At 37.0% G+C, this 23,646-nt stretch overlaps 1 protein-coding gene and 2 pseudogenes across 1 annotated transcript in view; 1 reads left to right on the plus strand and 2 right to left on the minus strand.

Annotated features, from left to right (window-relative positions):
* PRKCH (protein kinase C eta) overlaps positions 1-23,646 on the minus strand; it is a 308,783-nt gene that overhangs the window by 56,648 nt on the left and 228,489 nt on the right. The window lies entirely within an intron of this gene.
* LOC123237753 lies at positions 1,174-1,844 on the plus strand (annotated as a pseudogene).
* Positions 4,133-4,875, minus strand: LOC123237754 (annotated as a pseudogene).

Here is a 23,646-nt window from a genome sequence, read left to right on the forward strand (position 1 = left end):
ATCCTGTAATTTTTTTCTAGTTCTAAACATATGATCTTATGCTACAGAACTACCACATTAAGTCATACAGTAATAATAACTAATATTTATATAACATATATATAGCCTAAAATATTCAAATGTTTTATATATTATCTCATCTGATCCTCATAATGGCCCAGGGTTGCACAGCTAGTAAATATCCAAGGCAGGAGTTGAACTCAGATCTTCCTGCTTCAATTCAAGCACTTTATCCAAAGGCAATATGGTATTTTGGATAGAAGGCTGAATTTGCAGTCAGGAAAACTTGAAAGCAAATCTTATCTTAGACATTTACTAGACATATGACTGGAGACAAGTCACAAAAACAGCTTTAGTTTCCTCATCTTTAAAATGGAAATAAAAATAGCAACTAACTCATTTAATACCTTTATCAGCAAACCCTACTCAGCATCTTATCTGACAAAGACAACCTGTTACTCTTTAACTTTACTTTCTTCAAACATTTTTTGGGGAATTGCTTTTCACTTTAATATTATTTTAATTTTCAAATATATCCCTTTTTCCTCTGCTACCCAGCAAGATATCTATTGTAAAACTAACAAAAAAATTTAAGTAGAGAAAAAAATAGCAATTCAGCAGCTCCAATTGACACATCAATGGAGTATGATAGTATCTTCAATATTCCATACCCATAGTCTTTCCTATATTTGCAAAGATGGGAGGAACGTGACTTAAAGCATAGGTAACTCAAAGAAGTGACATATATCTAAAAGATTAATATCTCCTTCCTTTTCCTGAAATTTTTGTTTTTATTGGGGGAAATGGCTACAGACTTAAGGAAGAGAGGTGAAAGGCTGAAAGAAAAGAGTACAGAAATGGGAGACAGAGAACATCAAACTTCAAAGAGATCATAATTTGCCTAGGGCTGGCCCTGGCTTTAAAAATAAAGGATGTAGGGGCAGATTGGTGGCTCAGTGGATAGAGAGATGGAACTTCAGATACTTTTTAGCTGTGTGACCCTAGGCAAGTCACATAATCCCAATTGCCTAGCCCTTAGATCTCTTCTGTCTAGGAATGGATACTTAGTACCCATTCTAAGAAAAAAGGTAAGAGCTTAAAAAATAAAAGAATAAAGAATTTGATTACAGCAAAAGCAGCAGCAGCAGCAGCAGCAGCAGCATCAGTATCATCAGTATCCCTGCGCTACAAGACCAAAATGTGTGACTTCACGGAAGACCAGACGGCAGAGTTTAAGGAGGCCTTCCAGCTCTTTTACCAAACCGGGGACGGGAAGATCTTGTACAGCCAGTGCCGGATGTGATTCGGGCCCTGGGCCAGAACCCTACCAATGCTGAGGTGCTCAAGGTCCTGGGGAATCCCAAGAGTGACGAGATGAATGTGAAGGTGCTGGACTTCGAGCACTTTCTGCCAATGCTGCAGACGGTGGCGAAGAACAAGGACCAGGGCACATACGAGGGCTACGTAGAGGGGCATCAGGTATTCGATAAGGAAGGGAACGGCACCGTCATGGGGGCGGAGATCCGCCATGTCCTCATCACCCTGGGTAAGAAGATGATGGAGGAAGAAGTGGAGGTGTTGGTGGCGGGCCATGAGGACAGCAAAGGTTGTATCAACTACGAAGCATTTCTGAGGCATATCCTGTCGGGGTGAAGGGCCCCGTGGGGCGGAGCTAGTGCGGATGGTGTTGAATGGCTGAGAATGGTGCCCCTTTTCCGCCTTGCACCCCCTAACTTTCTCAGTGTGAAAATCATCCTCTGGCTCCTGATGTGACTGAGTATATTTTGGAGGCCACCAAAATCCCTACTCCCAAGCCCTGCCACGTGTCTCCTCTGATTTTTTGCTCTCTGCTGTCACCCAATAAACTTGCTACTGCTCAAAAAAAAAAAATAAAGATTTTTTATTTATCTTTTTTCAAAAGAAAAAAAATGGTTCTTGTTGGACTCAATAAAGTTGCATGGACTGAAAAAAGTGTATTAAGATGAGGCCATATTAACATCAATAGAGATTTAGTAAATAGTCTATTGTCAGAGCTAGAGGTAGTATGGTTTGTGGTTCTTGGCATCTTGGGCAATGAATTCAGGTAAGAAGACAAGTTACCACAGTTTGAGCATCAGCTTATTCTTGGCACATCTCAAGGGGAATAAAAGTAAAATCTTTTTCTTCCATCTCATATTGCAGGGATGAGATCTGAGCTTTGGAAAGCAAGTATCTGTGGGTAACCTCACAGTGAGGTAAATGCCTGCATGCTTGACTAAGCAATTCATTTCTGTATTTCCTTTAAATCAAAACCACTTCTCTGCTCACTTTTCCTCTAAAGGTTGGGAGGTTTGGCTTCAGGAATCTATCCTCAGATTTCCAGCAGTCTCTAGATCTTTTTGCTTTCCCACACTATTTGAAGATATACAAATTTCCTATTCTTCATTTTTCACTAATCCATGAATGAAATGCTTAATCATATACAAATTATTATAAATAGCCATACAGGAGAGAAGATGGTGGTGGCAGAGGCAGAAGGGTTGCTAGAGTCAATTTAGAAGTTCAAGAGCTGGTTGTTAAATTTTCAGTGTAAGCATTTATGCCTGAGATATTGGCTAATTCTACAAATACAAGCTTCATCTAATGATTTATTTATCACCTAGACTTAAGAAAATGATGGAGAAAATATTAATAATGAAAATTAAACTTTAAAGTATGCCATGCATCTTTCTTCATCTCTCCCTCTCTCTTTTCCCAGTTGTTAAATATTTACCAACACACCCCTGGTGCACAGACAAGAGTACACTGTCATTTGACAAAAGGATGATGCTACTGTTTGAGATGTGTATCCTTTTTCAATTTAAAGCAGGAGTGTTAAGACTTAATCTCATCTACCCACATTTTCCTTCTTGTTCTTCTTCAGGATAAATGGCACAGGTTCTCACAAATGTGAAAATAGTGTTTAAAGTTAGGACCATGAGAAAAAGCAAAACTAACTATGGGGGATGAGAACTGCAAGATCAGTTCTATTAGAATTATGCTCAACTAGGGGCAGCTGGGTAGCTCAGTGGATTGAGAGCCAGTCTAGAGACGGGAGGTCCTAAGTTCAAATCTGGTCTCAGATACTTCCCAGCTGTGTGACCCTGGGCAAGTCACTTGACCCCCATTGCCTACCCTTACCACTCTTCTTACCACTCTTCTACCTAGGAGCCAATACACCGTATTGACTCCAAGATGGAAGATAAGGGTTTAAAAAAAACAATTATGCTCAACCCAAGCTAACTGGACATATATGAATTGTAAAAGGTATAAAAAAATATTTGGAACTCATTCTGTTCTCATGGCCACTGATATTCTTTTTTTTTTTCTTGTGTTAAAATTTAATACATGGGTTACAAAACCAAAATTCTTTTATAATCAAGATTTTATTAGTTCTTGTTTGGTCATCAGTACATATACACTATAACTAATTTGTACATTTAAAAATATGCTAGAAAAAAAATCTAAAAATTATGTAGTTGTAATTCTTTTCTAAACTGTTTTTCCAGTGACTTTCTTACTTTAAGTTTGAAGGCAACTCTCCCCAAAGAGGTTATCAAATACCAATATCCTAAATATGGATAGGGAATTACATCTTTTACAAAGCAAAATTCCACTAATTCTGTATTTGATAAAAACGACACTCATTATACACATTTTCCAATCTTTTACAGTACATAAACCAAGTTACTGGAAAAAAATTGTACCACCACTACCAAAAAATGACAATGTCACAGATAGCACACAATTTTCAAAGGAAGATCCAACACCAGGGTGCAGTTTTATTTAGGAAAAAATTGTACCGAAAGATAAGATGGAAAACAGATGACTTCAAATAAGATCTTTAAAATTCATGGTCAAAATTCCAAACAGCCACCTATGCTTCATTTAATGATGTAAAAACTGCTTATGGAATGTTAAACCTATGCACAAGACAGTGAACACCTTCCTAATCAACATCCTATTAATTTCTGGCCATATTAAAACAAAACAAAATGTCAAACCAACAACCAGTACGTGATTTCACCTCTTTAAATAGGATTCTAAATAAAGTCACTTTAGATTGGCTTACATTTATCTAAATGTTTTAAAAAATTAATGTGATGAGGTAGGATTGCCTCCTTAAAAATGTGTTTCTAGAGCTACTAAAAAACTGGCATTTACAAAATAGTTGATAAAAATATTCCTCTGAATTGTACAAGAAGGGAGGTAAAAGGGACAACTGTCAAAAGACTTGGTATAAGATGTTATTCAGATTTGGTTTCTTTCTCTCCTGCTGAATCAAAGACTGGGACCTCTTCATTTTTTGTTTCTCCATTTTCTGCAGGTAAGTCATCTTTATTCTCTTCTTGGTTAGTCACTTCTGCTTGTTTTCCGTTTGCTCCTTTTTTTTTCTTTTGTGTGAACTTTTTTGTCCTCAGATTTATCCTTTCCTGTTGTCTTTTGGGGCTTAGGTTCAGCCTTTGCAAGGACTGGTTTAGCTGACAATCTTGCTGACCTCCTCTTGTGCTCCTCCCTTACTTCCCCTTCTGCAGAGTTGACCTTCCTCTTGGGCATCTTGGCTGTGAGTGGGGATCTATTAGGTCCCTCTCCTCAGACACGGGCGAGCACCAGCGCTAGCAACTTCGATCTGGGGTCGGAGGGAAGGGGCCGTGGCTGGGAACCCTTCTTCTCAGGCAGGGCTCCGGGGCCTCCACCAGCCACTGATATTCTGAATGGCACAAAATCTCTTCCATATATTCCTAATCCTAAAGCCATAGGTCACCGGCACCTAAAATCCCCAAACTATCTAGGAGGTGGACCCAAAGTTAGATAATCAAACATGAGATTTGTGTCAGGTAAAAGAGAGAACCATATTTTATATTTCACTACTCAGATATTGTCATTATTTGTATGAATTATTTCAGGAAAGAAAAGTCCTTTGCAGACTTTTTTGTGATCCTATTCTCCTCTTCATGAAGATTTGAAATAAGGCCTCATTTTATAGGCATAGAAAATGAGACAAACAGAGATTAAGGAATTTATCTGAGGTTTTATAGTAAGGATGCCACATTTGTGGCCTAAGGATGCCACAGTACCTAAGGTGCTGCAGTGGATAGAGTGCCAGACCTAGAGTCAGGAAGACCTCTTCTGGAGCTCAAATCTAGCTTCCTATGCTTATTAGCTGTATGACCTTGGGTAAGCCACTCTGTTTGCCTTTGTTTCCTTATCTGTCAGATGAGAAGGTAAAGGAAATGGTGAATAATTCTAGTATCTTTGCCAAGAAAACCCCAAAAAGGGTCATCAAAAGTCAAACATGTTGGAAGCGACTGGACAAGGATGCTACCTCAGAACCTTCAAAGATATTGACAAAAAATGTTGGTTTTAGGTCATATTGGGCATAGAATTTAATGAAGTAATGAAGGGAAGTCTCAAATTCTGACTACAAATAAAGACCTGAAAAAGCATAATGTTTCAAAGAATCATAAATATGAATGGATACCATGACCATAATAGTCCATACTCCACTTTCTACAAGAACACCACACAAACTCCTCCAGCTAGTTGTTGTTCTCTTTTTAGACTGCCAATGAAACCAACCTCCATTTCAAAATAAAGATTCATTTAAAAAAAGTCACATCTTTTAAGAAATCTATCCTGAGAAGTCAATTAGTATCTGTAATGTAGAAAATCATATTGCCAAGTTGCCCCATGAAAATATTACATATCCCATGAAATGTAGGACTTTTAGTACAAGCTGAATGGGGTGGTTCTTAGGATTGGCCCCTTTGGTGTGAGGACTTGCCAAGTCCTTCTCAGGACTGCTTATCCAACTTTGGTGCCCACCTGGCACCAGCTTTTGCCTCTGGCTCCAAGAAGTTGGACACACCCCAATAAAACTATCTTAGCAGAAGGGCTAAACCAGACTGAAGGTAACTGATGGACCAAATGCCCTTCAGTGAGTTAGAGGCATGCCTAACCCTAGCATGTGAAGACTTCCCCTGATGGAATGAGTAGATGAGAACAATTAGGTCCAATGGCCACGATGGTGGCTGAGGCACACATTGTGGAGCCCTTAAGAGTTTGGTCAGATATGAAGATGCCAACGTCATCTACTGCATCCTGGGCCAGCATCAGCTGTCCTGGCTTTTGCTGTGCCACTGAACTTCAATGACTCAGGAAGACAGAGCATGGCTGACAATTGTGGAACTCTGCCTCACTTAAGCCCAATTCACAAACAAGTCAAGACATCACACAATGATGTCATTGGTTCTCTTAAAAAAAATGAAGGCCAAACAACAGAATCTGTAGGACAAAAATTCAAGAGAAGGTAACTCTCAGTGGGATCACTTTCCCTCTGCATGGCTTAAACCCAGAGAGAAATGAAATACTAATTTGATTGGCTATACAAAATCACTAGCCACACAACCAGTAATGGACACAGTGAAAACAAGAGTCCAAAAGTAAATTAAAAAAAATACCCCATGATTCCTGAACTTGACCAGAAAATATTTAAATAAAAACCTTGGCTTTGTTGCTACTTAGTCTCCTACAGCAACATGTAATTTGGAAGCCACTAACCTTAATAAGTACCAAACAATGAAAAGTACAAGTTCATGCAGGGCAGTCTTAGGTCATGAAATACCAAATAAAGTATATGAAAGGTTAAGGGCTTATAGTTCATTAGCTCATTAAACACCAGGCATTAATAATAGCTGCAACTTTTGAAATGCATTCTAAGCATAGATTGAAGCGTCCATATATGGAAGTACAGAAAGGAATGGTTCCAGTTGCTTGATCAGTACATTGTTCTTACCATGTAACTGAGGTTTGAGGTACCTGTAGTGCAAGACAGAGAAGTTTCAGTATTTGTATTTGTTTTGTGTTTTCCGAAATATTCTGAGAGCCATCTATTAGAACTAGGCTTGAAGTCTTTTGCTTGTTATTTAAAGTCACAAATACTAGGGCTATTTACCAATGATTCTGGTAACAGAAGAAAAGTAAAAAAGGAGAAGACTATCTTGGAAAAGAATGAATGTGGGGAGGCTATTTACAATGAGTATTGTACATTCTGTATCATACCCAACACCCCGGGAAAGTGATAAAAATTTGTTGCAAAGTTGTTTGACTGACCACCCATTAATGAGCTTACTTCTGTGTGGAACTAATTGCCCCATTCGAATAGTCTGATGTTACATTATTATATTATATTATGTTATGTTATGTTATGTTATGTTATATTATATTACATTACATTATATCATATCATATTATATTATATTATATCATATCATATTATATCATATTATATTATATCATATTATGTTATTTATTGGTTCCCAAACTTTTTTGCCCTACCGGCCCCTTTCCAGAAAAAATATTACTTAGCGCTCCCTGTCACATACTATCACCACCCCCTTACAGTTATTCACTGCTGCCAAATGCACCTGTGGCCATCACCGCCTGCCTGGATCGCTGCAGCACCCACCAGGGGGCGGTGGTGCCCACTTTGGGAATACCTGTGTTATGTTATGTTATGTTATGTTATGTTATGTTATGTTATGTTATGTTATGTTATGTTACGTTATGTTACATTTTATTATATTATGTTATAATGAAATGAACTATATCATAGGTAGCTAGGTAGCACAGTAAATAGAGTATTACACTTGGATTTAGGAAGCTCTGAGTTTAAATCCTGCCTCATGCATGACTCTGGGCAAGTCACATAATATCTTACAGCTTTGTTTTTCTCAAACATAAAATGACACCTCATAGGGTTGGTGTGAGGATCAAATGAAATATCATATGTAAAGTGCTTTGCAGACCTTCAAATACTCTTAAATGCTAGCTATTATCATACTTTCATGGAAACAACTGAGGATATTAGGTGATTTATACCTTTGGATTCATTTTTTCTTGTGGTCAATGTATTTTGAAAAAGCTATGGTATCCAGTTATTATTAGGAAATTCTTGCTTATGTCACAGGATGGTAGTTGTTGAAGGTCTTTAATTGTTAAAGGTTGTTAAATCATGGTTCTCAAGAACTTTATGGAAAAAGAAATATTTTTTGATGACAGCAGGTACTATCACCAGTCTGGAATGGTGTCATGAGAAAACATAGATCTTGAGTCAGAGAATCCAGAGAGTTAATTCACCACCTCAGTTTTCTTGTCAATAAAAGAAGGGAGGTAGAAAAGATAACCTTGTTAGGTCCCTTCTAAATCTATGCTACTTTGATTCTATCATTGTAGGATATTCCAAGTCTAGTGACTCCTCCCTCTAGCCCAAACAATTTGTTGTTTATTGTTTGGTCATTTTTAAATTGTGTCCAACTCTTCGTGACCCCGTTTGGGGTTTTCTTGGCAAAGATACTTTATTAGTTTGGGCAACAAGGGTAAAGTGATTTGCCCAGGGTCAAAGAACTAACAGTTGTCTGAGGCCAGATTTAAACTCAGAAGATGAGTCTTTTTGACTCCAGATTCAACACTCTATCTTTTCGGAGCCACCTACTTTCCCTCGATTGATGCAAATAATAGAATAAGCAGATAAAATATCTGTAATTTAATGGCATAGATAGTTTCTGTCTGAGACAAGAGAGGCTAAGTGACTTGCCCATGGTTATGCAGCTATTGTGTCAGAGGCAAGACTTGAACTCTGGTGTTTTTGATTCTAAGGCTGGCCCTCTATCCATGATGCTATTTTTTCCTTCACTAGAAGTACATGCCTGTAGTTCAATTAAGTTTGATTTTCCAGGTAACTTATGGAAGAAGTTGTAGAAGTTATAACTGTCCTACTTTCAGAATATATCAATACATGGACAAATCACATATAATGGCACAAGCTGTCATCTCTTGCTAAGAGTTTCAGTCCATTCCTTTATTTCTGGTTAGCTAAGGTACAATAACTAACATCATGTGCTGCCTATAGATTTCTGCTCACAAAATCACCTGGCAGCAGGAATTCCCTTTAAGAATAAAATTATAAAAATAAAATTATTAATAATAAAAAGTTGTAGATTAGGCTTTCATTCACAGTCTTTTCCAAATATTTCCCCTCTTCTCCTACTTTATTCAACCATCTCATAACAATAACAAACAAAAATAGGTAAATCAAACCAACCATCAAATTGGCTGTCTTTGAACATTTTTCTTGGTTATTCTGAACAGCATTTCCCAATTAAGCTTGGCCACCATTTAGCTTTCTTAAAATTAGAATTGTATAAAAAAAAGGAATTGAATAGATATCACTTTCCTGAGATGAACTTGTCATAGTGTTATGCCAAAATACAATTTCATTAAGGGCTTATGCAAGACATTTTTGTTCTGGGTTTTGTTTAACATAGAGAAAAGGGACTAATCTAGTTTTATCGTCCTTGAAGAAAATGAAGGGCAACAAATCTTATTGAGAAAGACACAAAAGACCAATCGGCTGCCCTCTTACAGGATTGTAAGATATAGTTAAAATTAAAGGAGTCTGTTTATAGGTCAAATGTGAGAGAAGCTGACATTCGTGAAGAAAGGGGAATTTTAGGGAGAAAACAATCATGAACTTAGTTGTGAAACAAAACCAGTTCAGTTCAATTTGTGGTTTTACTGTCTGGGTCAGGCTTGAAATTCAAAGCCAAACTGGTAGTGTCAAAAATGGTGAAAAGTCATTGAAATACCAGAGGCTTAAGCATGGGTCTCAGATTTGGTTTTCATCATTTAGAGCATTAACCTTAATGTCATCTTAACAGAAGTGGTAAGCTGCGCATGGATTTCTTTATAGGGAGACTTAACAGATCTATTTGCCCCTTAAGGCCCTACAGAGCAACGTTAGAGTCAATTTCATTACACAAGAAGTATTTAGACATTTAAGGGTTTGTGCAGAGATTCAGGGATGTAGCTTTTCTGTCTACCAGGCTTAATTTTGAAAACCAATGTATTGTTTAAAATGGATCAAAGAAAGGATAGTTCAGATAATCATAGATTTAAAAGTTGGCAGGACCATTAGAGGTCCTCTAGTCCAATTCCTGTAGTTTACAAATAGGGAAACTTAGGTCAGAGGGGTTAAAAAACTTGTCTAAAGGTATATAAAGGTAGGTGATAGGGTCAGAATTTGAAGCCAGGACTCTGACTCTATCTCGAGAAACCTTTCTATAAGGCAGCTAAGCAAACTTTGATAGGGAAATCTGAAATTTACCCAGTGGGCTCAAAGTTAATTCTCTACCTGTATATGATGAAGATCACACTGTTATTTAGGACAAGTGACTTGATAAGGTTGTGAGATTTGTCCTAACTTTCTGTTTGGTTATTTGGTTTTAATATCATTAATTTTGGGACTTACAACACCTGAATTTCTAAGGAAGATTCATAGGATGATTACTCAGTGGTGAAAATGGGAACCTTATTTTAAATTAAATCTTAGGGAAACCAGCATAATTCTGAAAAATGATCTGTATGTTGTTAGGAATCTGTACCAAAGTCGATCAGAATACTAAACCTTTGTTCATTCAGGCATTTCCCAAACTAAAATGACCCATAAGTACAACTTTATGCCCAATGAGGTGGAAAGGTTTATCTCATCTGATGTTGCTCATGATTCTAAGGCCTACTTCTATATTATAATTTCATTTGTTTTTATTTTTATTTTCAGTTCCAAATTCTCTCCCTTTCTCTACCCCTTCCAAAAGTAAGAAAACACACCTATCATATATATGAAGTCATGCAAAACATTTTCACATCACAGAAAATAAAAACAAGAAAAGGAAAGAACATGCTTCAATCTGTACTCAGAGTCCATCGGTTCTCTCTCTGGTGGTGGATAGCATTTTCCCTCAGGAGTCCTTTGGAATTTTTGTTCATGGTATTGATCAGAGTAGCTAAGTCTTTCACAGTTTTAATTATCATGACAATATTGTTGTTACTGCGTACAATGTTCTCCTAGTTCTACTCACTTCATATTTCAATGATTCAAATAAACCTTCCCAGTTTTTCTGAAACCATACCCTTCATCATTTCTTACTGAGTATAGTAGTATTCTATTATAATCATATACCACAACCTTAGTTATTTCCCAATTAATAGGTCTCCCCTCAATTTCCAATTCTTCGCCACCACAAAATGAGCTGCTATAAATATTTTTGTATATATAGATCCTTTTTCACTTTCTTTGATCTCTCTGGAATACGGACCTAAAAGCAGTATTGCTGGGTCAAAGAATAAGTATAGTTCTATAGTCTTTTGTTTTTTAGAATCACTGGATTGATTTATACTTTCACCAACAGTGCAATTTTTATATCTATTTTCATACAACCTCTTGAGCATTTGTCATTTTCCTTTTCTGTCATGTTAGCCAATCTAATGAATATGGGGTAATATCTTGGAATTATTTTAATTTGAATTTTTCTACTAGTGATTTAGGGCATTTTTTTTCATGCTATAGTTAGCTTAATTTCTTCTTCTGGAAAATGTCTATTTGTATCTTTTGACCAATTAGAGAATGGCTCTGACTTTTATAAATTTAGCCCAGTTTCCTATATATTTTTAGAAATGCTATCTTTATCAGAGAAATTTGCTGCAAAAATTTTGCTATCAGTTTCCTGCTTTCCTTCTAATTTTGGCTACATTGTTTTCATTTGTGTAAAACCTTTTAAAATTTAATGTATTAAGATTATCCATTTTACCTTCCATGATGTGGACCATCTCATTGGTCATAAGATTTTCCCTTATCCATATATCTGATAGGTGATTTCCCCCCATGTTAACCTAATTTGCTTATGATATTATCCTTATGTCTAAGTCCTATACTCATTTTGACTTTATCTTGATATACAGTGTGAGATGTTATTCCATACCTATTTTCTGCCAGAATACTTTCCAGTTTTCCCAGTGGTTTTTGTCAAATAGTGAATTCTTGATCCAATAGCTTGGATCTTTGGGTTTATCAAATAATAGGTTACTATGATCATTTACTTCTTTACATAATATACCTAAGCTATCTCATTTATCAGCTCCTCTATTTCTTGTCTGGTACCAGATTGTTTTTGATGATTATCACTTTGTAGTGTAGTTTGAGTTCTGGTACTATTAGGCCACCTTCCTTTACCTTTTTTTTTTAACCCTCCCCCCTTTTTTGATTCCATTGATATACTTAATCTTTTGTTCCTTCAGATGAATTTTGTAATATTTTCTAGCTATATAAAATAATTCTTTGGTAGTTTTAATTGGTATGGCATTGAATAAGTAAATTAATTTAGTGAGTATTTTTATTGTTTAGCTTGTCCTACCCATAATCAATTAATATTTCTCCAATTGTTTAAATTTTTCTTTATTTGTTCTTTATAATTGTAATCACATAATTGCTGTGTGTGTCTTAGCAAGTAGACTCCTAAGTTTTTTATACCATCTGCAATTGTTTTAAATGGAATTTCTCTATCTCTTTCTATTGGGTTTTATCAGTAATATATAGAAATGCTGGATACTTGCATACGCTTATTTTATATCCTGCAACTTTACTACTGTTGTTAAGTGTTTTTCAGTTGATTTTCTAGGATTCTTTGAGTATACCATCAAATCACCTGCAATAAGGGATAGTTTTATTTCCTTGTTGTCTATTCTTATTCCTTCAATTTATTTTTCTTGTCTTACTGGCCTACTAATTTACTAGCTAACATTGCTTGTAAGATATTGAGTAATAATAATGATAATGGACAACCTTGTTTAAATGCTGATCTAACTGGAAAGACTTTTAGTTTATCTCCAATACAGATAATGTTTGCTCTGGGTTTTTGGTAGAACTACTTAACATTTTAAGAAAAACTTCATTTATTCCTATGTTTTCTAATGTTTTTTAAATAGGAATGGGTTTTGTATTTTGGCAAAAACTTTTTCTGCATCTTTTGCTATAATCATTTTTTGGTTTTTATTATGGATATACTCAATTATCCTTATAGTTTTCCTAAAATTGAACCAGTCCTGCATTCCTGGTATAAATCTAACCTGGTCAAAGTGTATGATCTTTATGATATATCACTGTAATCTCCTTGTTAACATTTTATTTAAAAGTTTTGCTTTGATATTCACTGTGGAAATTAGCCTATAGTTTATCTATTTTTGCTCTCTTTGATTGAGGTAGCAAAACCAGATTTTTGTTACTGAAGAAATTTGGTAGAACTCTTTCTTTACATACTTTTTTCAAACAGTTTACATAGTATTAGAATTAATTAGTCTTTAAATTTTTGGTAGCACATTTGTAAATACATCTGATTTTGTTTTTCTCCCTCCTCCTTAAAGTTTGTAGCTTATTAAATATCTTCTTCCAAGACAGGGTCGAGTCCCACCCCCCTTCTGTTAATCTGGGCAATTTATATTTTTGTAAATGTACATATGCTTGACCAGACTACCAAATGATCCATGGTACAAAAAAGGTTAAGCACTCTAGCTGTAGAATTTCAGGATTAACTAGAAAAATGAGGTGCATGATGACAGTAACAGCATCTTTAAAAACTTATACAATGTCCAAATCAATTTTAAATGTCACTTAGGATTTTAGCTAGTAATTATGAGGTAAATCTTTTAGAGAATATTCATTTAAGAACAGAAACTGAGAGATGAAAGTTTATTATTATCTATTTGAACTAAAGGTGATTCATTTTCTAATTGTTTTTTACTGTGTGTGTAGAGAGTTAATGAAGAAAATTTGGGCAAAATATGTGCCAAGGATTTTTTGAGGTTCCCTTTTGATAGTTCATAGCTTCTTCCTATTCCCTCAAAGAAGGTTCACAAGTAGAAGAATGAAAATAAACATAAAATTGTGTGTGTGTGTGTGTGTGTGTGTGTGTGTGTGTGTGTGTATGTAAATAGGGTGCAAATCCTGAAAGATGGAATCAAATGATGGCCACTGCAGGCTAGATGTTGCTTGCTTTCACTGTGACTCTATGTGAATGAAGCTACTGGCATGTTCTATATGTGCAGGGCTGTGTATAACTCTTCTGCTGTGAAACGTGGACAAACGGAACCAGAAATTTCTTCTTGCTGTGTCTTGCTTATGAGTAGAAGGAGGCTAGGAGGGAGGGAGGGAAGAGATGCAGCAAATGACTCTGACAGACCCAGGAGAAATAAGGGGTTCATTAAAGTCCCTGGTATGTAGGCTGTTCACATACCCTCAGGATGATCAAATAAATGAGCCATCATGCTGACAGCCTGGCCTTATAATAATTTTTCAATTCCCCTAGAACAGGAGGGCTAAAATTCCCTGGCAGAGACAGCACGATTTACCTAGCAGCTTCTCACAGTACTTTCATTCTATGGCTGCCAAGAAAATCTTCCTGATCAAGACTGCGTGCCAAAACACTTCTCATTAGATACCTGGCAGCCTTCAGCCTGCAAATGAACTGACCAAAGAAGAGAAGAATAATGGAGAGCTATGGATAAAGCGGTCTAGATACGATTAAACTGTTAGCCAGACAGGTCACCATGATATAAAAGATATTTACTTGTCTCCCCAACTTTCCATCTGAAACCTGAGAACAGAGAGGATGCTGGTGCCATCTATACCCCTGGAAATGCTAGTCCAGAGATGAAACAGCCAACAACATGAATGATCCTTTATGACAGCAATAACCCTACTTACAGTTGTCCTATTGGTGGTAGCATTGGCTCCTGGAAGTAAATACTCCATGGAAAGATTTGGATTCTCTTCCTGCCTCTTAGTGGTATGGACATGGGTGACACCATCAAGTTTTGGAGGAATTGAAGCTTTCTGGAAAGCAGGGATCATGTTGTATTTTTTTATAGCCTGGGGCTATAAGAGTTGGGCACATAGTGGGTACATAATAAATAGGCTCTAGACTGAGACAAATAGGAAAACATGCTGACCAGAGGTAGATGGGCACAAGACCATATTTTAGGGTGGCACATCATCATCATTCTCCTAGTGTAAAACAAAATAAAACAAAACACTGGCTAAGAAGACAGGAGACCTGGGTTCAAATCCTAACTCTGCCATTAATTTGCTATATGAACTGAGCAAATCAGAGTCTTTCTGGGTCTCCATTTCCTCACATGTTAAGTAAGGGGGAGTTGGATTAGATGGCATCTAAGATATCATCCAAGACTAATATTCTAGCATTCTGTTATTCCCAAATTTGCACTGACCACATGATAAAACACTCAGTGACAGGAAGTTTAACAAGATAGACACTAGGTAGGATTCTTACTCTCACTATTCCCATTTATTGATACGTGGTAAGTGCTCACTAAATGCTCGCTGTGATACTGAGACAGTATCTTAGTGTTCATACCAAGAGAGAGAAAGACCATGAGAATGTATCAAACCATTAATGCTACTTTCATTATGGTGGAAAGATAAGGAGGCAGGAACATTTTCTGTAGCCCCAAACAACTGGAAATAAAGTAGATGCCCATCACTAAGGAGAGAATAAGCAAATTGTGACACATGACATGGTATTGTATTGTGAGAAATGATTTGAGGAGGGCTGAGAAGCCCAGTAAGACAAATATGCAACAAATACAACACTATAAATGGGTAAAATACCCAAACTCTAAAATTATGACTAATTGTAGTCCTGTAATCTTGAGAAAGAGATAAGAAAGTTTGCTCCTCTTTCTCCTTTGCAGGGGGTGGGGGATTATGGGTGTGGAACGCTGTACAAACTGTCAAATTAAGTTAATGTATTAGTTTTCTTGAATTAGTCTCTCCCCATACAAACTTTGAAAAAAAATTTATGCAAAATGAACAACCTTGATTTTAAAGGATCAGTGATAGAGAATGCTATCCAACATCTGACCAAAAGTGGATGGCCTAAATATGCAAAATAGGACATCCATTTTTTTTTTTTTTTGGATATGGCTAAGGTAGGAATTCATTTTGTTAGACTATGTACGTTTGTTAAAGAATTCTCTACTCTATAGTGGGAGGAGAGGAAAAAAGCATGTGTTTACTAACTGAAACCCCACCTCCCACCCTAATATCTTTGTTAAAGAAGAGCTCCTCATTCCCCCATCTCTGGAAGGGAGGAAATACGTGCTTATTAGTTGAAAAAATATGTAATAATAAAAACAAATTTTTATAAGGCATGTGCCATTAGTTAGGGAGAGGGACTGATTTAGAAATTAAGGAGATATAAAAATAAAAGATATTGCTAAAAATTTAAGGAGACAAAAGAATAAAAACATTTTGTCATACTTTCTTGACCACAGAAGACTGAATGAAAAATATGCAACAAGAATTGCTTTTACCGTTCAAAATTTCTCATGCCAAATGGAGTAGTATGTGAAATCTGAGTTGTATATAACAGGTCTTCATCCCTTAAGGAAGAAACAAAGGACTGGTGGGATGATCAACACAGGAAGGATATGCAAGCTTCTGGCAACCCATTGAACAAACAAACCCACACAAGCAATAAAAATGTCTGACACCATCAGAAGAAGAATATCAGGAGATCCCGAGTTAGACCTGGATGTTTTGCCAAACCAGGAACAATAGGGCAGCCTGAGTTTTGCATATCTGATAAGGATTTGTGCTCTGCTACAAAGTCATGTGTTTTTACTTCTACTGGATGAGTAAGCCTCCTCAAAATCAATATAGTTCAACATTTCCTAAGTGTTCTGAGTAGAGTATTGTGATGAACCTCTGGAAGGTGAGATATAGTTACTACCCTAGTTCAAAAAAGAGTCAGGAAAAGATGGAGTGGTAGGAGGAAGAGTAGGCAAGAGGACTGGGTTTAACTCTTGCCTCTAATAATACTTGCTATCTGACTATGAGGGCAAGGCATTTAACCTCTTAATATGCCAGGAAATTCTCTATGTCTATAGGTTACAGGTGAATTTGTAATCTGCATTAATGGAGGAAGGTACCACACTAGAAGTCCTCCCATATAAATGAAAAAAAAAAAATCCAGGCCCCACAAAATCTGTATAAAAGGTACTATGTGAATCTGAGTGGGGAGATGTATTAACAACCAGGTGGGAGAATCAGGGATGGTTTCCCAGAGAAAATGGCATAGAAATTAGCTTTTGAGGAGGCTGAGAATTCAACAGGTAGTGGACGATGAAGGGGGATTGTAGAGAAGACAGAAAATAGTATAAGCAAAGGCATAAAGAAGAGAAACAATAGGGTATTTATATTTTAGATCAGGAGCACTAGTTTTAATGATCTTATTATTTCAGTTTGTGTCATTACTCCTTTTCTTCCTGTTCCTGACTTACTATTAAAATTCAGACAAACCACTTAATCTCTTTAAGCTACACTGTCTTCACTCTTGGTGGTAATATTTCCTAAAGAAGGAAATTCTTAACCTAGATACCCATAGATTAACTCTTCTCCTCACCAAAAAAAAGTCTATAGTGGATGTTAGGAGTATTCATGAACTTGGATGAGAAAAATCTTTATTTTCACAAACCTCCAATTGAATTTTTTGTTCAGTTGTTTCTGACACTTTGTGACCCTAATTGGAGTTTTCTTGGCAAAGATATTGGAGTGGTGTGTCATTTTCTTTCTGGCTCATTTGAGAGATGAGGAAATTTAGACAAATCGAGTTAAGTGACTTGCTCAGAGTTACACAGCTAGTAAGTGTCTGAAGATTGATTTCAATTCGGGAAAATTAGTCTTTCTGAGTCCAGGGCCAGTGCTCTAGCCATTATACCTAACTATCCCAATTGAAATTTTTTAAATTATGAAGGTAGAAAATAACACATTTTCTATCTTGGGCAGCTAAGTTATATGGTGGATAGAGAGCTGAGCCTGGAGTTAGGAAGATCTGAGTTAAAACATATGGCCTCTGACAATCACTAACTGTGTGACCCTGGTCAAGTCATTGGCCCTGTGACCCTGGTCAAGTCATTGGCCTCAGTTCCTCATCTGTAAAATGAACTAGAGAAGGAAATGGCAAACCACTCCAGTATCTTTGCCACAGAAAATCCCAACAAGGGTCACGGAGAGTTGGACCCAACTGAACAACAACGAAACAAGCTATTATGAGAAACCATAGTTCTCAAAAAAGATTAAGAATCCCTCCCTTTTCACTTCTCCAACTCCTCCCTGCCAAAAGCAAGGAACCTGTCTTCTATTTCTTTGAGATCTCCTTACAGCAAGATCACTTTACAACTCCTCATTAAGTATTATTGGCACACAGAAAGGGCCAATAAGAGAAATGACGGGAAATGATTCCTAGATTTGATGGTGATTATTTTGTACCAACAATAAAACTTAACCATTATGTTTGTAGCACTTAGCCTGGTTTTAGTGGCAATATGAGAATTTGGTTCATACAGGTACAACTATCCACAAATTCAAGATAAACCACCACTTCATTATTACGTGTGGAAATGGTAGCTAGGCAAGACAAATCATCCGGCACATAATGGATAATTTTAAAAGGTCAGAACAGGAAGAAAAGAAGTAATGATACAAACTGAAATCTCTTATCAACCTAATGAGATATGCAAAACTTTCCCAAACCCACATACCTTGTTTGATGAAACAAATAACTTTCCAAAGAAAATTCTGCTAATCTGAAGACAAAAAGGGAACGAGTATGTCAACAGAAACCAAAAAACAAAGACCAAAAAAAAGAAAAAAAAAAGAAAAAAGAAAAACTTTCTTTGATTTTAAGAGCACAGGAAAGAAAGGAATCTCCTCATGTCAAACAACAGACAGAAATTCTATCTTATCAAAGTGAATTAAAATCAAACATTTGGGTTTATACTTAGCTGCATTAGTAAAATTCTTTTTGTGTTTAAGAAAGAATTAGGTTCATTTCCTAAGGTGACCAAGGAAAAAGGAAAAGAAACAATATAATTTAAAATATTTATAGCAGCTCTTTTTGTGATTTCAAGGACATAAAAGCTAATTTTGTCCAATTAGAAAAGGGAGTCTTACCTCATTTGGGCTTAGAAGCCATGAATTAAGTTTTGTTTTGTTTTGTTTTTAAAGATCACTTTAATGTTCTGATTTTTTTTTTATCAACTACTCCTTTAAATTAAAACTTTCTGCTAACTGATTACAGTGAGTACAGTTCCACCCAGTCTTATTACTACTACATTTCACAATAGCTTTTATTTGCCTTTATAGCTCAAATACTAATGATACAGCAATGAACTTCACTCTCAGACCTAGGTCTATGACACATTCTTGGCACTGGCAACGTGTTGTAATCTCCCTTCCTGTAACTTTCCATTTATGAAATGAGGTCACGAGGACCCAGAGGTAGCACTGCTGTGACTGGAAGGGAAAAGTATGGTATGCTGGGACTGAGCATGTGGCATTCCTTCTCTTCCATGGGAAACATTCCTATGTTAAACAATCTTCTACATGGAAGAATAGAGGTCCCTCCATTGCCTTAAAGGGGTGGCTCCATACTCTAGGCAGCTCTGGGCATGACTTATATTTGTAATATGGATAAGGAAGGCATAAAGATGACTACTGTGGAAGTTGGATCAGGTCAAGGGCAGCAGGAGAGGTTCAGCCTGTTCTAGTGGGACAAGTTGCCCTTGCTCTTGCCTCACCCATGTCAGAAATGATGAGTGCCAGTGGCAGGAGATGACTGAAAAATCTAAAAGCAACATAGACTGTGATTAGCAAGTGGCACTAAATATAGAACAAGTTATTTAAAAGCTCTACACAAGCTTAGAGCTTGGTAAGGAGGGTAAACTCAGTGACTTCCTTCATGCTGCTGTGTTCCAGTATCTTTCTCTGTTCCATTCCTCTACATATTCCAATGGTTTCTCTAAAAATAAAAATTCACCTATATGAGATCCCTGTTGTGGAGGTGGCTATAGTGTGAACCAAAACTTACATTAGGATCACTGAACCACAGAACCTTGGAGTTAGATGGGACGTTAGAGGCCATGCCATGCTATGTTTTCTCCATAAGAATCCTCAGTAGTTTCTGACTGCTTTAAGGATAATAAAGTTGACCCTTAAAAGGCAGCTACGTGGTTCAGTGGACAGAGAGTCAGGCTTGAAGATAGAAGGTCCAGGGTTCAAATCTGACCTCAGAAGCTTTGGAGCTGTGTGATGCTGGGCAAATGACAATACCCATTTATTAACCCTTACTGATCTTCTGCCTTAGCATTGATACTTGGCATTGATTTTTAATACAAAAGGTAAAGATTTTATAAAAAATAAAAAAAAGGGATCTAGCCTATTTTTATTAAATAACTAGATGACAGAGTAGGGCTCTAATTCAGCCTTGGACACTTCCTAGTTATGTGATCCTGGACAAGGCACTCAACCCTCTTTGCCTCAGTTTCTTCATCTGTCAAATGAACTGGAAAAGGAAATTGCAAAGCACTCCAGTATCTCTGTCAAGGAAACCTCTAATTGGGTCATGAAGAGTCAGACATGACTGAAAAGACTGAACAACATTACTCTTCTTCATTAACTCTACATTCCAGCTAGGTTGGCTTGTCACACTTGTCAAAACTCAGTATTTCTTCTTCCACTTTTACACTAGGCAGCTGATCTCAAATTCAGCCTCATACATACTAGCTGTGTGAACCTGGGCAAGTCACTTAACTTCTGTCTGCCTCATATCCCTCAATTCTAAAATGGGAATAATAATGCCTTTCTCCCTGGGTTGTTGTGAGGATCAAATGAGATATCTGAAAATTGTTTAGCACAGGGTAGACATTTAATAAATGCTTGTTTGCAATGAGATTTGAGTTCAGATTTTACATAGGTGTAGTTAGTTGCCTTCCTAATCAATTCTATAGGAGAATATCAGTTTGAATATTTTACCCAAGCAATATGGAAAATATACCTGTCTTTTGGACAACGGTGCCAAAGAATGTTCATCACACCATTGGGTTTACAAGAATGCTGCAGTGTTCGCCACTAAACCTAAGAGGCTTGGGTTGAGACAGGCATGTCCCCAATTATCTAGGCTTTGTGTTTCCTCTGCCACCCATAATCTGGACATACCCATGCTTTATCAGCATATAGTCATGAAAGGAAATTCAAATCCATTGTCTTTGCTACTTGGCTGGTAAAAATTTTGGGCTGTGAGAGGAAGCACCAACTCTTGGTTAAAGTTAAGCTGTGGACTTATCTATAGAGTGCAGTTATCCATGAATCTCCAGGCTTCACTGTCCAAGATGATCAGATCTCAGGTTCAAGTAATAACAAGATCAGAGATTTAGAGCTGGGAAGGACCTCAAATGCCATTTAGACCAACTCTTGTTTTACAGATGAGAAATGTGAGGTCCACAGAAATAAAATAACTTGCTTAAGGTCTCACAATAGGCAGCAGATCTAGAATTTTGAATCTAGATCCTCAAAACTCCAAAGTCAATGTCTCTTTCATGATAATATAAACCTGCAAAAATTCTACCTGAAGATATTAGTGTTTTAAGGTCTTTAGTACCAAACTTCATTTCCTGGGAAGATGATCTTCAGATTTATTTTCCCCCTTCTTCTGCTTGAAATCTAACAGAGGACACCAGAAATCTGGTCAACTAGTTTGTACTTCTATGGTATTCTAAGATATAAAAAATCCTCATAGTGGCATATTTTTTGGTCATCTTTTTATAGAAGGGAGAATATATTCCTCTATATATACACATACTTACACGTAACAAATACACAAACACATTTTTGTTCAGTTGGGTCTGATTTCATGAGCCCATTTGGGATTTTCTTGGCAGATATGGCAGTGGTCTGCCTTTCCTCTGCCATCTCATTTTACAGATGAGGAAACTGTGACTTGTCCAAGGTCACACAGCTGGATTTGAACTCAAGTCTTCCTGACTCCAGGTCCAACACTATCTACTGTGCCACCTAGCTGCCCAAACAAATAAATACACATACCTATACATATACAAATGTATATAGCCCAGAGATTTCCTACCTCACATTTTAACATGTTCAAACTCTGTTCTAGTTAGTCAGTAGAGTACATGCTTAAAATGAGCCAAGAGTCTGATGTTGGGAGGAGGGAAGAGTGATATCATGCACACTGTGGGCTTGGGGAATCTGCCAAAGACCATCTCTTTGAGGTCTGCAGTCACAGCAAGGAGAAGCTTGTTCTGCTGACTCACAAGCTAGTACCCCAGCAATTAACAAGAGGAGTTCTATGACAAAAAAGTAATTCCACCTCCTATTACCCCTCCCCCCACCCATGCTTCTTTAAAGTAGTCAAAGTTTCCAGTGGATTTTCTGGAGCGCAAATCCATTGCTATCCAAATTGGTAAGGACAGCCTGATGCTACTTTCCCATATATAGTGGAAATAATCATGCCTGTCTGCAAAATACTCTAAATATTGTTCTCGGTTACCCCTAGAGAATGATAGATAAGTAATGGGTAGCAAATTTGCTTAAATGCAGGCTTGAACTAAGTTCTGGGACCTGTTGTTCAAGGACAAAAAAACACTTAAATTCACTATAAAAGTTTTGAGAAAAGGAGAACAGGACTGACTCTGACACACTCTCTCTCTCTCTCTCTCTCTCTCTCTCTCTCTCTCTCTCTCTCTCTCTCTCTCGTAGGACATGGAGAGTTAGCAGAAAAAAAAGGTAATGAAATCAGCAACAATAATGGAAGATAGGCTTGGTACTAAGCCAGGATGCAGAATTTGGAACCTGCCTCTCTTATATCTTCCTTTTGTTCTGCTCCCAGCTTTATTTGCAAAGGATCTTGGAAGTAAAGGTCTGCTTCGGGGTCTTAGCACTTCCCACTCTGTGGGGGTCTTTATCAGCAGGCAGAGTTCTGAAATGGGGCTCTACTGGGCACATTGGGTAGCTGGTAGAAGTAAACATACTATAGGATGAGATTGTGACTGACAGTTCTGAGTGGGTGCTGATCCCCAGAGTGCTTCAACCTGGTATTGTCTTTTTGTGGGGAGGAGGGAAAAGGCAGAGGGATTGTGTTGATAGTTACCTATTATGCAATGGGTCTATGGATACTACAATAAAAATATAAGTGAGAAATTAAGATTTAGGGTATGGATTGGGCAGATATAGTATTTAGGCTACCTATGGTGTATATTATGCAACTTAAAAATAGTATGAGTGCCAGACCTGAGTCAGGAAGACCTCAGCTCAAATCCAGCTTCAGACTAGTTGTATGACTCTGGGCAAGTCATTTAATGATATTTGCCTCAGTTTCCTCATCTGTAAAATGAACTGCAGAAGGAAATGGCCAACTACCTCAGTATCTCTGCCAAAAAACCCAAATGGGTTTTGGTTTTATAAGATTATTCACTTACAAAAATGAATAATATAGAAATATGTTTTGCATGATAATACATATATATCCCAGACTGAATTGCTTGTCAGTTCTGGGACGGGGGAGGGAAGAAGAGAGGAGACAGTATGGATCATAACTTTGGAAAACTTACATGGAAATTTGAGAAAGAAAGGAAGAAAGGAAGAAAGGAAGGAAGGAAGGAAGGAAGGAAGGAAGGAATAAAGGAAGGAAGGAAGGAAGGAAGGAAGGAAGGAAGGAAGGAAGGAAGGAAGGAAGGAAGGAAGGAAGGAAGGAAGGGAAGAAAACCCCAAACTGGGCCAGGAAGACTGAAGTGAATGAAGTGACTGAAAAATATAGCACATATTATGCAATTTAATTAAAATAGCATGTAAACAAAATAAAGTGAGTTTAAATGCCAATTCTCCTAAATGACTATTGAGTCAAATGTAGTATTTACCAC

Source organism: Gracilinanus agilis, chromosome 2 (genome assembly GCF_016433145.1).
Source record: "Gracilinanus agilis isolate LMUSP501 chromosome 2, AgileGrace, whole genome shotgun sequence".
Classification (NCBI taxonomy): domain Eukaryota; kingdom Metazoa; phylum Chordata; class Mammalia; order Didelphimorphia; family Didelphidae; genus Gracilinanus; species Gracilinanus agilis.